Source organism: Ursus maritimus, unplaced genomic scaffold (genome assembly GCF_017311325.1).
Source record: "Ursus maritimus isolate PB19 unplaced genomic scaffold, ASM1731132v1 scaffold_15, whole genome shotgun sequence".
NCBI classification, from domain to species: Eukaryota; Metazoa; Chordata; class Mammalia; order Carnivora; family Ursidae; genus Ursus; species Ursus maritimus.
The window spans coordinates 37,869,191-37,883,035 of NW_024423897.1; the positions used below are offsets into that span (position 1 = coordinate 37,869,191).

Here is a 13,845-nt window from a genome sequence, read left to right on the forward strand (position 1 = left end):
CCTTAGCAAGTTCATATGGGGAACACAATATTATTTTGGCTGGTTAGAATTAATAAAATCTTAATTAGCCTAAGAATATGAGCAGTAATAATTTTGGTTTCTCCCTTTTTAGTCCACATAGATAGTAAAATATCTATTTCTTATTGACTGGAGAATAGATAGAGCAAAAACTTTTTTCTTCACCCTTTGGGTACTCTTTATTTCTTTAATTATTAAACTGCTCCAGACCTGATGGTTAATAATTTTCTTTTTTCTTCCTCCTCCCCAAAATTCCAGGGTGGCAGGAGTCCCGATCATGTTCTACCTATGTAATATGCAATATAGAAGAGCAACAATAGTCTCTAATAGAACAAATTCTATCCATTCCATCTTGGAGGTATGCCTAGATCTTAATAATCACTTAGATCATAGGGCACACATATGCCTTCTGGGTTTTTTTCTACCCATAAGTTACATTTTTTCCAGGTCTCAAAAAAAACAGAACAGTCACAGAAAAGGTACCACTACCATAAATTTTGCCTATCCCAGAAAATCTCCAGGTAGGAGCCTTCTTAAATCCAATTTCCATTCTAAGAGTAAAGTAATAAACTAAATTACAGCAAGCCAATACAACTCCTTCCTTACTTTTTATCGCATGCAGTTTGACTTCACAGAGACTCAGAAAAACAGTAAAAAGTATTTCCATAACCATGAATTGTACCATGTGAACTGGAAATACTGACTATAATGTTTACGAAAGCCCTTGAGAGATGTTGCTTAGATTTAGTTACAGATCTTTCATATTAAACTTAAGTCCTTCAAAAACTATCAGTTATTTAGTGGATTTGGAAGATAGTACAGAGTTGCATAATGTAAAATCTGAATATGGAGTTTACATTATGTAACTGTAATTACATCTGGCCCTTTTGTCTTTTCTATAAGAAATGGCAGGTGGAGGTGTGACCTTTAACCCTAAGCAAGCAATTATATAACTACTTAATAGTAATCGCTTTACCATCTGCAGTCCACACTAAATTAAAAGACACCTGATCCTCAATTTTGGCATGTGGACCCAAGCTCTGCCTTTTCTGCCCCTAGTTCAGTAATGAATGATCATTTCTATCTTGGTGATTCCTACTGTCAGTTTGATGGATGGAAAAACAGAACACTAAGTGTAGCCCCATTTATTCTGAACCGATTGGCTCCACCCAGCTTTGTTCCCATCCTACAGAGCTCAGTTCTAAGATAATCCAGGCTTTCATGTTTCTTCATCCCATTTTGGTCCAGTAAATAGATAGACCATTTCTACTAAATTTCCATGGTGAGGTTTTCTGGTCTTGAGTGAAATTCCTTTGGGTTCTGGAGGGAAAGGCGGACAATGAAAGGGCAAAAAGCTTTTTGTGGACATAGATTGCTTTCCCTGTCTCCACGGAGAGACAAAGCTATCCCTCAGTGGGTGTTAAAATAATGTAAGAGTTCTACCCAGACCTGGATATGAGGGAAGCATTTGCTTTTTGTTCCACCATGTAGCCGGCTTTTAGCAGAGTAGAAAAAAAATCAGTGACATTTACTGACGGTCTAAACACCTTTTTAATGTATTGCTCATTGCTGGTGCTGAAGAGGGAGAGAAGAATGGAGATATTGGCAATCATAAGCCCCCCCCCCTTTTTTTCAATTCCACAGATGTTTTGGCCTGAGAGTCTCCACTTTAAGGCTTTTAAAAAATACCCTCTGTCATCTTGTTATAATAGTTATACATAAAGTATTTGAATTCCACCTTTTTCCTCCTGGTCTTCTAAGTGTCTGGTTTACTTTCCTCTTTATATTCTGTTTTTTTTAATGTAATTCTTCCCAATTCTGCATATCATCCCACATCTTTCCATACCAAGGCATCTACTTTGCTGGATTTAAATGATTTGAACTTGTTGTCAATGTTGCAGTCATCCCTAGGGTATTGGCCTTGCTGTGTGTGCCTTGTGGGGTATCCTGTATTCTTCAGAATAAAGTAAGGGGTGGGAGTCATGGAATCTGCGACTTGCTGTTTCTGGCAACTCAGCCTTATGAACTGTATTCATGGGAATTTAAGAACCTGCTTTCTGGAGGTCACCTGGCTGCCTACCTGCGTTACTGTGGAAGATTCATGTTGCAAATGAGCTGTTAGTGCAGAAGCATTCTTAATTAATGATGCAGAGTGACTCTGCAGCCAGCCAAAATATGATTATGGAAACATTTGTAAAGATTGTGTGACCTACAAAATAAATTTCCTAAATATATTTTTAAAAACTTACAGGGATTGGATTCATTTGTAGGTCATGAGCGTGATGATAGGGTGTTCACACTGTTGTGTGACATACGCCTCCCTCAAACCTTGCTACAACCTCGGCACATTACCTGTTTGACATGAAGGAAAAAAAAAAAGAAAGAGAACTTATAGGGCTTGGGTGTGCATGAAATTTATACGTATATACTCTGATTTATCAATCATATATATATCATATACATATGGAATATACTTTATATGTGTATATAGTGTATATACTATCAATATGTGTTATCTATTATACTGTATATATAGTATATATTATGCTATATATGTGTATAAATACTATATATGTATAAATATACTATATATTTATACATACATATTTACTGTATATATTATAAATATATAGTATAATATATGTTATACGCACGCACACACACACATATGTATGATAATTTCCTTCTTTTAGGTGTCTCTAGGGAAATGACTATTTCTTTCCAGGTCAGCCTTGAATGTAAGGGTAGTAGATGGTCACTAATGGGTTGATTAACTTGGGTAAGCCTATAAACATCTCCCTCAGACCCATAATGGAACCTCAAATTATGTCAGTTGGATTTTATTCCTTTAAGTTCTGAAGACCTTTCAGCATGACATTTTAAGGACCAATTAAGATTTATATGTTCCTGGGAAGACTTTATCAGCTATAACCTGCTTGAAAGGATAAAGGAAAGGGAAAAAGGGCATTAGGTGACAATGAGATAATAGCAAAGTCCTGGCAAAAAGAATTCAGATAGTTACCTGGATTGAGTAGTGGGACCACTGGGGGTAAGGGATGGGACTCACAGACAGAAGAGGTGGAAAGGAAGTGTCAGAGACAACTTCACCTACTTAGTTTTGCAGAAGTCTGGCTCAGCCCCACTTTCGTGTGTAGTGGATGTTCACCCTGTCAAACAAGTATTTGGATGGTCTCTGAAGGGAGGTAGTGTAATAACTTTCCTCTCCAAGTTAACAGCCAGAACCTTTACACACCCAAATAAACGACCTTCTGTGCCAGACATCACATTAGTTTATAGGTAGATGTCAGTGGTAGAGCTAAAACATTGCTTTCAAAGATTTCCTGTTGGAGGAGTCTGGCAGAGGAGCTGGAGGATGGTTTTGCTGGGCTGGGCCAACAAATGCTCTTCAATGTTTTCCCCAATGGTTCTGTTGAAGTTGTAATTCATCACATACAAGCAATTTAATGTGTTTCTTTGAAAGTAAAAAGGCTGGGACAAGGCTCAAGAAAGTAAAAACTTTCCCTTATCTGTTGAGTTTGATGGTGATTGGGTTAGTGACAAAACCTTCAAGTACTTCTTTAAGTACTACTTTCTGCCTTTTATGATGACCTAGTTTCTTTTGTTAGCAAAGTTTGACAATTAAACCTTTCCCTCAACATTATTAATGAATACGAGGCTAACTCTTTCTCTTGGTTAGTCTTATCCTGCACTTGCTTTCCAGTGTTGTATGTTGTCCCAATGGTTTCCAGGTTCCAGACTTAGTGTCTCCCACATCTCCCCCTTTTTAAAAAATTTCCTATTGGCATAACATAGTGACCAACCCAGAGGGGCAAGTGTCAAAAAGTAATGAAGATAATAAGTACCTATATGTGTCAAGTATTGTGTAGAGTTATTTACAAACTTTATTTCATTTAATCCTCAAAGCAGTGTTGTAAGGTAGATACTATTGTAACCATTTTTATATGTGTATAAATTTTAGCCAAGGCAGGTTAAATAACTCTCACCTTATACAGTGAGAAGCTGAGATTTAAACCTAAGTATTGCTTGAAAAAAATAAATAAAATAAACCTAAGTATTGCTTGAATCTAAAATCAGTTTTGGTTTATGATCTTGTCTTCATTCATTGGCTACCTATTGTTAATGCCTAGTGTTTCTATCATCTCGTGTATAAGCATATATAGAAATACACTTTTCATGTGCCTAATACTGAAACATTTTCATGTGGTTTATAATAAAAATAATTGAAAATATAGAGCAGTAGTTTGCAAATGACAATCATTTGCATCTAGGGCCACCTGTGCATAGAGGATTTTTGAGGGAGGTGTAGTTGGGAGGGCCCTGAGCTCTGTTCTCAAAAGCTGTACTTTTATCTGTTTAATGTATCGAGATTCTAAGTAATAATTTTTTTTTCAAACCCAAAATTCCTTTGCTTTAAAAACAAAAAAAGTTTCAAAGTCCTGATGTGTTATAATGTTGGAGAGATTTATTTTAGGAATTTGGGATGTCAAAGTTAGAGCCAAAAGGTTGACTGAACTTTCTGGCAATTTCTGAGGAAAAAAAGGAACCGTGTTTGTTTATAGAGTCCCCATTATCTTATTTAGTAAAGGAAAAGAAAGGAAAGGAGGAAGGACGGGAGGGCAGAGCAGACAAACCAGTATGGCAAGGCAAACTTTTTCTTGACATGAATTGCAGGAGGAATTTATAATGTTGTTTCTTGTGTAGGGGGCGTGATGGACAGTGATGTTTTGATCGTGATTTTATGTAAGATGTTCTTGTGATGAATTTTTCTTTTAACAATCTTTGACGAAACCTAAAAGCATAATGTTAATAGAAGAGCATTCTTGGGGGAGGGCAACAAAATAAGGTGTATGAAATGGCATACTAACCTACCTAGTCTGTCTCATAATGTTGTTGCTGAAGCTCAAAGAGCTAACTTCTGTGAAAATGTTTGGAAACCTGTCAGAATCATCTAACTTTTAGATAGTTACATCTTCCATGAAATCATACATATTATTGAGCTCCTACTCTGTGCCTTGTATTGTTCTCGGTTCTGGGGATGCTCATTGCTAATCACTATAGGTTAGATTTTAGTTGTTTACCCATATCTTTTGCAAATTAAATATTTAGTTATCTGGTACTTTGAAAGATAAGTTGGTTACACAAATAAATTGAGTGGGACTTGATCAGTGATTCCTGGGCTGCTCTCAAAACATGGAATCCTTGAGTCTTCAAGTTGGAAAGGTTTATAGAGGTTAGTTATCTGGCTCATCCTGCCAATATAAAAATTCCTCTCACAGAATTCCTGAGGAAGGGCATCAGAAACTCCTTAGGTATCTAACTCATAGATAGTTATTAGACAGCTTTAGATTTTAGAAAATTTCTTCTTTGTGTTGAATAGCCTGGAAGATTGGAGAAAAATGGTAGAGAGGGGTACTAGAAAATCCTCTATGTTCTTACGTTGATTACTTTGCCTTTTTAACTTCCTCTCATTGACCTCGTTCTGCTATCAGAACCATGAGGGAAAGAATCTTGCCACCTTTTCACTTGACAGCCCTTGAGTTTAAAGATGTCTATGATGTCATCCCTGAAATTTTTTCTTTTATAGGCTAAACATTTCCAGTTCTTCCGTTTTTCATTTAAGATAATTTCCATCCACCATCTTGGTTCCCTTTTCCTGATACATTGTTTTGACAGTGTCCCTTTTACAATATAGCACGCAGAAATAAACACAAGTGTCCTAGATCTGGTCTGCCAAATTCAATGGACTCCATTCTGGAGAATTTATGTTTCATTTTCATTTTCTTTCTTTTTTCTTTCAAAGCTTCAAATCAACTTGTAATTGAAATATGTCTTTGTGAGTGAACTCTGATTATATGCTGTCTCTCAAATTGTTTACCAGTGTTGTTGTTACAAACTTGTTATACCTAAAAATGATACATCACATGAAGAATGCTCAGATGAGGTAATAGATACAGGCTGTCTGTAACTCACAAAACACTAAACAAATATGAGATGTTGTTACTAAGGTCCCCATATTATCAACATGTTGGCTAACTGAACATAATAATAAAAAAAAAAGAAAAAAAAACCGTGTCAGTTCTGAAATCATTGTTGAAATACCCTTGCATCGATAGAACTTATTTCTATCATTTTATTTAGGCAGTTCCTTTTATTTAACCAAATGTTAAATTAACCAAATGTTCCTGACCTTTTTCTTTTCCTTGGAATAAATTAATTGGGCCTACTTTTTTTTTTGTAAATTAGTTAAAAAGTCATTATTGAGGGGCGCCTGGGTGGCTCAGTCGTTAAGTATCTGCCTTTGGCTCAGGGAGTGATCCCCGCGCTCTGGAATCGAGCCCCACTTCAGGCTCCTCTGCTGGGAGCCTGCTTCTCCCTCTCCCACTCCCCCTGCTTGTGTTCCCTCTCTCGCTGGCTATCTCTCTCTCTCTCAAATAAATAAATAAAATCTTTAAAAAAAAATTGTTATTGAGCACTCATAAATGTACTGCTAAGCAGCTCAGTCGATAAAAAGAGATTTAAGATACTCTGTCATCAAGGAGTCTTGTGGAAGCAGGGTTGTCTTCAGTAAAACTGTAAATTTGTCTTTGTTGCTTTCATTAAAATATTCTTTCCAAAAGGTGCTGACATATGGGAAGAAGAGAAAGAACTCCAGTCTGGGAGGCTGGAGAAGTGGTGGATATTGGTATATGTAGCAAATTTGTGATCTTAAGTGTTTAAATATTTGCATTGAGGTGACAGTGGGAACTTTTGGAAAACTATCCATTTCAGAAGTGAAGGCAGAAACAGAAAGAAGGTAGGGAGAGCTTGATTCAGGGTGCATGGTCTGGAGGATTGGAAGGAAAGAGAAGATAGAAAACAGTAAGTACTGTGTGAGGGGAGAGTGCCCTTTTTTTTCTGAGAACCTTCTCTTCTGCCAGCCTCAACATATTATAATGCCTTTGTTCTTAGGCTTATTCATTGTGGTGTCAAGATGGTTTTAATGGTTCAGGCATTACTTAATGCCTTACAGAAATACAGGATGGTATGAAAAGTGGTCCTAATCCAACCCCTCTCTCTTATTAGGGGCAAAGATCTTCTCCAGAAACTCCAATATACTTTCCTTATGTATTGGTTATATTCTTACTTTTCAATCCCCTGGGAAATGCAGTGAGAATGATCAAGATTGGCATAGACAAATCATGGTTTATCTTTTGGAAATGGGGGAAGAGCTCACCTTTCCTGATTACATGGCTGCACATTCTCTGACCAAATCAGAAAGGAAAAATGGAAGGGGAAGGTGTTGAGTCGGCAATCAGTAGTATTTGTCACAAATGATAGGTCCAGCTGAGATCTCATTAGACAAAAATATGCTTTTGTTTTGTTTTGTTTTTACTCAGAGGCTTGTGATAAGGGAAAAATACTGTATGATGAACCCTGGGAAGGATTTACTGATTTATTTTATGCTTGTACCTATTTGTATAATATGTCACTAGATTTATCTTTCTTAACCACCTTGTCCCTAGGGTATCCCAGAATTTTAGATTTCTGTAAATTAAACTTGGTAATATGAATTCTAAACTCTAGACACTATACAGATATTAGCGTCCCTGATTAATTTCTTTTTGTGTGTGCATATAGAGATTCTTTATTGGGCTAAAATGTGGCTTTATTTTGTGCCTATAATATAGTCCTCCCAAAGCAAATGACTGCTAAAAGGATTTCAATGTCTAAGACATTTAGTGAGGTATAAAATAAAAATCCCAAGCATACCATTTCATGCTGTCATATAATTTGATAATAGTGATATCGTGAGGGAACGTTGGTTTGGAAGGCAGGAGACTTGGGGGTGTACCGGCTCTTCTACAAACTAACTCATGGTCTTTATTCAGTTACTTCACTTCTCTGGAGATTACTTTCGTTATCTCTTGCCTTGAGGGAATTGTATTAGATTAGTGTTTTCCTAGAATATGTTCCATGGAAAACTAGCTTTCTAAGAAAGCTTTATTGATATATACGAAAACTGGAGAATCTGGTCAAATATATTTGGGAAATACTGGGTTAAACCAAGTTAATCACATTTCTTCGTGGCAGGATTCTTCGAACCTTTGATATGCTAATATTCACCGTGAATCTCCAAGAGAAGAGTGTATAGAGTTTTTTACAAAGCTATTCGACAAGAAACTCTATTTTTTTGTATGTTTCGGTTTTGGTTTTGGTTTTTTTGGAAGAATTTTGAGACAGTTTGAAGCACTGTTAGTAAAACACTTAACTGGATAATATTTGACTCTGCAGTTATGCAAAATCGATGTGTTTTATGATCTTAGAAGCTTTCTTTAAGGATAACAGGGTGGAGGGTCTCTGTGACTAAGTCAATTATAGAATACATATTGAAGGAGGAAAATTAGAACTGGAATCTGAAAAATGGATACAATTTTCATAGCTGAAGCTGAGTGGAGATACTTACGGGTAAAAGGAATGGCAAGAACAAAGATATGAACAGAGGGAAAGTGTAGTAGGTTTAGGGAAATTATGGACTGTCAAGAATGACTGGATTTAAAGTATATGTTGAGAGACAGCAGGAGATAAAAGAGGAAATGTGGGTATGTGTCAGATTGTTAAAAGTTTTGAATGTCAGAGTAGAGAGGCTGTCCTTTGTGTAGGCAATGGAGAGCCCTTTGAGGAGTTATGATATAAGCAAAGTGATATAAAAGGCAGCTTAATCTGGGACAATGTGGAAGATGGGTTGGAGTGTAGGGTGAAAGTGGATGACTTTGTGATATGGATTTGAATTTGAAAGAGAATGGTGGCAATGGGAACAGAATGGAAGGGATGACTGGCTATTTCTGAATATCAGAGGACTCTGGAGTGTCTGTTACTATCCGAAAACACTAGAAAGTTTGCTGTGTACGGAGAGAGAGATCTAGAAAGAGAAATTCCTCAAGAAGAATAAAGAGTCTTCTGTTTTTTAGGGAACCAAGAAGTCAAAGAGGAGTGCTGTTTCTTTCTTTGTTCATTCACTTATTTATTTGTTCACTTATTTATGCATTCATCAAATACTTAGTGATGCCCTACACCGTGTAGGTAAATGTGTCCAGGGTCATCGTAGCCTTTTTCCTCATTCACTGCTAACAATTTGCAGTGAGGTCCTTGTATATTCTTACAGTTTATTATCATTGATATGCAAGGAAGGTTTATTACTTCATTAAAATAATAAAAAATTGTAATTGCATTAAAATATTTCTTTTTATCTTCCTTTTATTTCTCTGATTTGCTAAATTGTTATAGCTCATGATTTAAAACTACACTGGACAATGGTTTCTTATGAAATAAATATTTTGAGTCCCATAATCTACTTTAAGGGAATGTGAGGATTCAAAGGACATCATGCATTAGAACCATTTATCTGCATTAACACTCAGGAGGGATAGTTATTGTTACTCTTTCTCCTCTTACTGCTCTTATTACTATTACTGCTGCTACTACTGTCACTACTATTGTTGTACTATAGTTGAGACTTTCTCTGACTTTGGGTAAACCTCCAGCATATTCATTTGTAACTTCAATTTCCTGCTGTCCTCTCTGTGCAGAAATGGGTTGAAATGGGGTACATGGTAGAGTGAATGAACTCCTGTGTAAAGTGGGAGAGCCTGTGAAGTTTAAGGCTGTGGTTCCTTGTGACCTGTTAGGATGAGGGGCCCTCAGAATATGCTTGTTGGTGCTTGTGAGCATGTGCAAATGTGTGTTCATGTGTTTGCATGTTTAAGTTTTAAGCAGTTTATTTGGATCTGAGATATTGTTTATATATTATTCGGCTAATTTTAATATACTCCGTTCCTTTCTCCTTAAACCCTTGGAGTTTTCTTGGTTATCTTGAAAGAAACTGTAGGAGAAGTCCTGTTGAAGAGGAGGTAAGAAGGACACTTTCATGTTGCAGTCTTTCTGCTCTTCACTTCTCTGCCACCTGTAACTTTGCCTCCTTTTAACACTTGAATTCTGGACTCAGGATTTTTTTTAAATTTTAATTTTATTTTTATTTCAATTAATTAATTAACTAATTTGTTAAAGATTTATTTATTTGACAGAGAGAGAGAGAGCACAAGCAGGGAGAACAGCAGGCAGAGGGAGAGAGAGAAAGCAGACTTCCACTGAGCAGTGAGCCCACTGCAGGGCTTGATCCCAGGACCCTGGGATCATGACCTGAGCTAAAGGCAGATGCTTAACCGACTGAGCCACCCAGGTGCCCCATGGACTCAGGATTTTTAGAGGTAGGAACACACATTTCTAGAAAGTTTTGGAGTAAAAAAAAATACATATTCTTAACTCTACTTAGAAATCATGATAGTTGTCATATTTAGCAGTCCCACATGATTCATGCCCTAGATTTTTCCTTTTGTTTTCATGTCTGTGCAAACATTTCCTGGCTTGTTTGAGTTCTTATCCAGCCCAGGAGGGGAAAATCACAGATCATAACCATTGCTGACTGAAATCTATGCACTGGGCTTTTGAAAGAGGAAGGAGCAAAACGTTCAAACCTACCGCTTCCAGCAAATTTGTATGTGATTTGTATTTGTATTTGGTGATTTCCTCCTCTGGGGTATTCTGATTTTTTTCCCTTTAGGCCTCCTCTTGGAACAACAACCTAGAAATATTTTCATTCCCCCAAATTTTATTAAAATGCATTCATTCAGTTAACATATACTAACTTACTAAGCAACTACTTTATGCCAGGCACTGCTCTAAGCCCTGGTACATAACAGTGGTACATAACAATGAAAAAAAAATAGACAAAATCCCTGCCTTTTTGGAAATTTTAGTTCTAGTGGGGGACATAGGTTTATACGTATATATACATCTATGTCTAATATATGTATGACATACATAATATACATAATTTGCATATATAGTACACAAAATATAAAAATCTATGTTTATGCATAAGATATATAAACACACATACACACACATAGTAAATTAGGCAGTGATGAGAGTTAAAAATAAAATGAGGAAAGGGAAATAGTGTTTGGGGAAGCATTGAAATTTTAAATGGGGTTCTCAGGGAAGGCTTTGTGAAAAAGGTTAGGACTCCAAGGAATGGAAACATTCCAGGCAGAGGGCCTGGCAAGTGCAGAGGACCTGATGACCATGAGAAACAGGAAGAGGCCTATGTGCTTACTTTGCAGAGAGCTGAGGACAGGGGAGGAAATAAGGTCATGGGTCACGCAATCTGATTGTGTAGAACCTCGGAGATCTAGTGAGGGTTTGGGCTTCTGCTTCATGTGACATGGAAGCCACTGGAGGATTTTGAGCAGAGGGGTGACATGATGTGACTTATGTTTTAACAGAAACATTGACTTCTGTAGTAAAATGCACTGTCTGGGGCAACGGCAGAAGCAGAGAGATGAGTTAATCAACTACTTGGGAATCTGAAGGCTTGCTTGTTTTCACTTTCTTCCAGGTAGCTCTTTAGGTCCAGACCAAAATTGCTGATTATTAACTTGTATATGTCCCGCATCTAGGTCCTGGGAATCCCTCCATCATCTTTGCCTCCGGAAACAGTAAATGCAACAGCAACTACTTACCCTTTCCAATGCTGCAAGCCTACAGATTTCCAGTCAGACACCAGCTCACTGGGTTCCTCTCTAACAGAAGGAGATTAATGATAAATTCTCTGAGAGCTCTTTTTGTTCTCTATCTCTCTTGACTAGGGTCAAGAAGGAATAATTCATTTTTTCCTTGGAAGAGGATGGATTTATAAAGTACCAAGAATTTTCTCCACAGAAATCTTCTTAAGAAATTATGTCTGAGTAATAAATATCCTTGAAGCCCCTGTCATTAGACTTTGTTTTAGGAGCTAGTACTTCTCCCACCTCTCTTTCATGGAGGAAAAGAAATAGGGTATCCTTTGAGGAAATCTTTCTCCCTGAGCCCTGTTCTTACCCCATTTTTTAATGCCCTAGATGCAATTGAGGGATTCCAGAGTTTTATAACTATTTTTAAAAAATACCACCTTTTAAATTTGCATTTTGGTCTGGCACTTCACCCTGAAATGTTATAGTAATTTTATTTTGATACCTTGCTTGCAATATCATGTTACAAAGAGAAGGACTATTTGCTAACGTATGAACTGTGTTTCTCCCTTGATAATGACTGTCAATAAATGAGAATATATTTGGCAAGGAGAAAAAAGAACATTCAGGACGTCATGTCATTATGTCTTGGCTTGGTGACATGCATGTAGTAGATACTTAAATATTTGTTGAAAGAATGATTGAGCTTTGTGCTTTGAATGGAAATTGCAAAGTAAATTCGTTTAGGAAAGCAGTTCATGATCAGAATTAAGTTCACCCCTCATAAGGATAGTGTGAATAAAATAATTGTGTCCTCACTCTACATCAGAATCCAAGGTATTACTCCTCCCCCCCCCCGGCACAGAAATTGTTCAGCAAGTTTTTGTTTTGTTTTGTTTGTTTGTTTTTGGTTAAAGATTTTATTTATTTGACAGAGACAGACAGTGAGAGAGGGAACACAAGCAGGGGGACTGGGAGAGGGAGAAGCAGGCTTCCTGCTGAGCAGGGAGCCCGATGCAGTGCTTGATCCCAGAACACATGATCCCAGAACACTGGGATCATGACCTGAGCCGAAGGCAGGCACTTAACGACTGAGCCACCCAGGCACCCCTATTGTTCAGCAATTTTTAAGCCTCAAAGTCCTTAATGAATCCCTAGAGGAGCTGCCACATAATTGGACAACAAATACTTTCATGTGGCCACCATTCTTTGGGTTTGTAGAAAGAGTAAGAGTGTTTTCTGACGGAAGAAGGGCATGAGCCTTTATTTCCAACACTCAGAGCTGGATTCAAGAAAAGTGTTTTAGAAATGATGATGATAAATACTGGGACACTGCTTTAACATGATCTGTTCTGATGTGGGATTCACACTTAGACCCTGTATTGCTTCTTATAAATAAATGTATATCAAGAGAATAGTGTGTACCAAGTCATAAACTAGAAGACACAGCATACAATGTGAAAGGCTAAATAACAGTATAAGAGTGGTTGTGAGACACTTCATAGTTAATTGACAGTGAGATATTTAAACAATGAGTTCTGTGAGAACAGATGATGGAATAATCACTGTGGGATGGAAGGAATGTGAAGGCTTTTTAGAAGGACTAGAGAGGGCAGTTTTATGCTAAGACTCTACCATATAAGATTTGGTACTCCTGTAACATATTTCATGTGAGTATGAAATATGCAAATCACTTAATCACTCTGTGTCTCAGACTTTCATCTACGCTTTATTTTATTATCTTCTTTCAAATTGAGATTTATAATACATATATAGAAAAGTACTCCAGTTTAATGAATAACAGTTCAATGAAAAACAATTTAATAAACAAAGAAAAGAAAAGAAAAAAGAAAAGAAAGGAAAAGAAAAGAAAAGGAAAGAAAAGAAAGCCACACATGTAATTGCAAACAACAGTGTTCTCGATGTCCTGTGTGTCTCTTCTCAAGTACTACTCCCTCGCTCTGGCTTGAGGTGCCTGCTCTCCTGCATTTTATGGCAATGATTTCCTTGCTTTTCTTTTAGTTTTGTACATTATGTACTATAAAAGAAAAAGTTCCCAACTCTGGTCTGGAATAGAACCTTTTTGTGTGATGTAATTTACAACAACTTCCTTGGCAAAGATTAGTGTTCCTGATAGAGCCCATGAACAATTTTCTAATGGACTTAAATGAGATTAAAGTTTGATTCAGAAATTAATTACCCATCAGTTTGGTTCTCATTTGACTGTCAGTTAAAAATCTACTACCTTTAACCAGACTCT

The 13,845-nt window shown here is 36.9% G+C and overlaps 1 non-coding gene across 1 annotated transcript; it reads left to right on the plus strand.

Moving 5' to 3' along the window:
* The first annotated feature begins 2,276 nt into the window (after positions 1–2,276).
* LOC121102820 lies at positions 2,277–2,380 on the plus strand. The gene has a single exon (XR_005834936.1). It is a non-coding gene; the product is annotated as a small nucleolar RNA U13 (small nucleolar RNA).
* Positions 2,381–13,845: the final 11,465 nt, after the last annotated feature.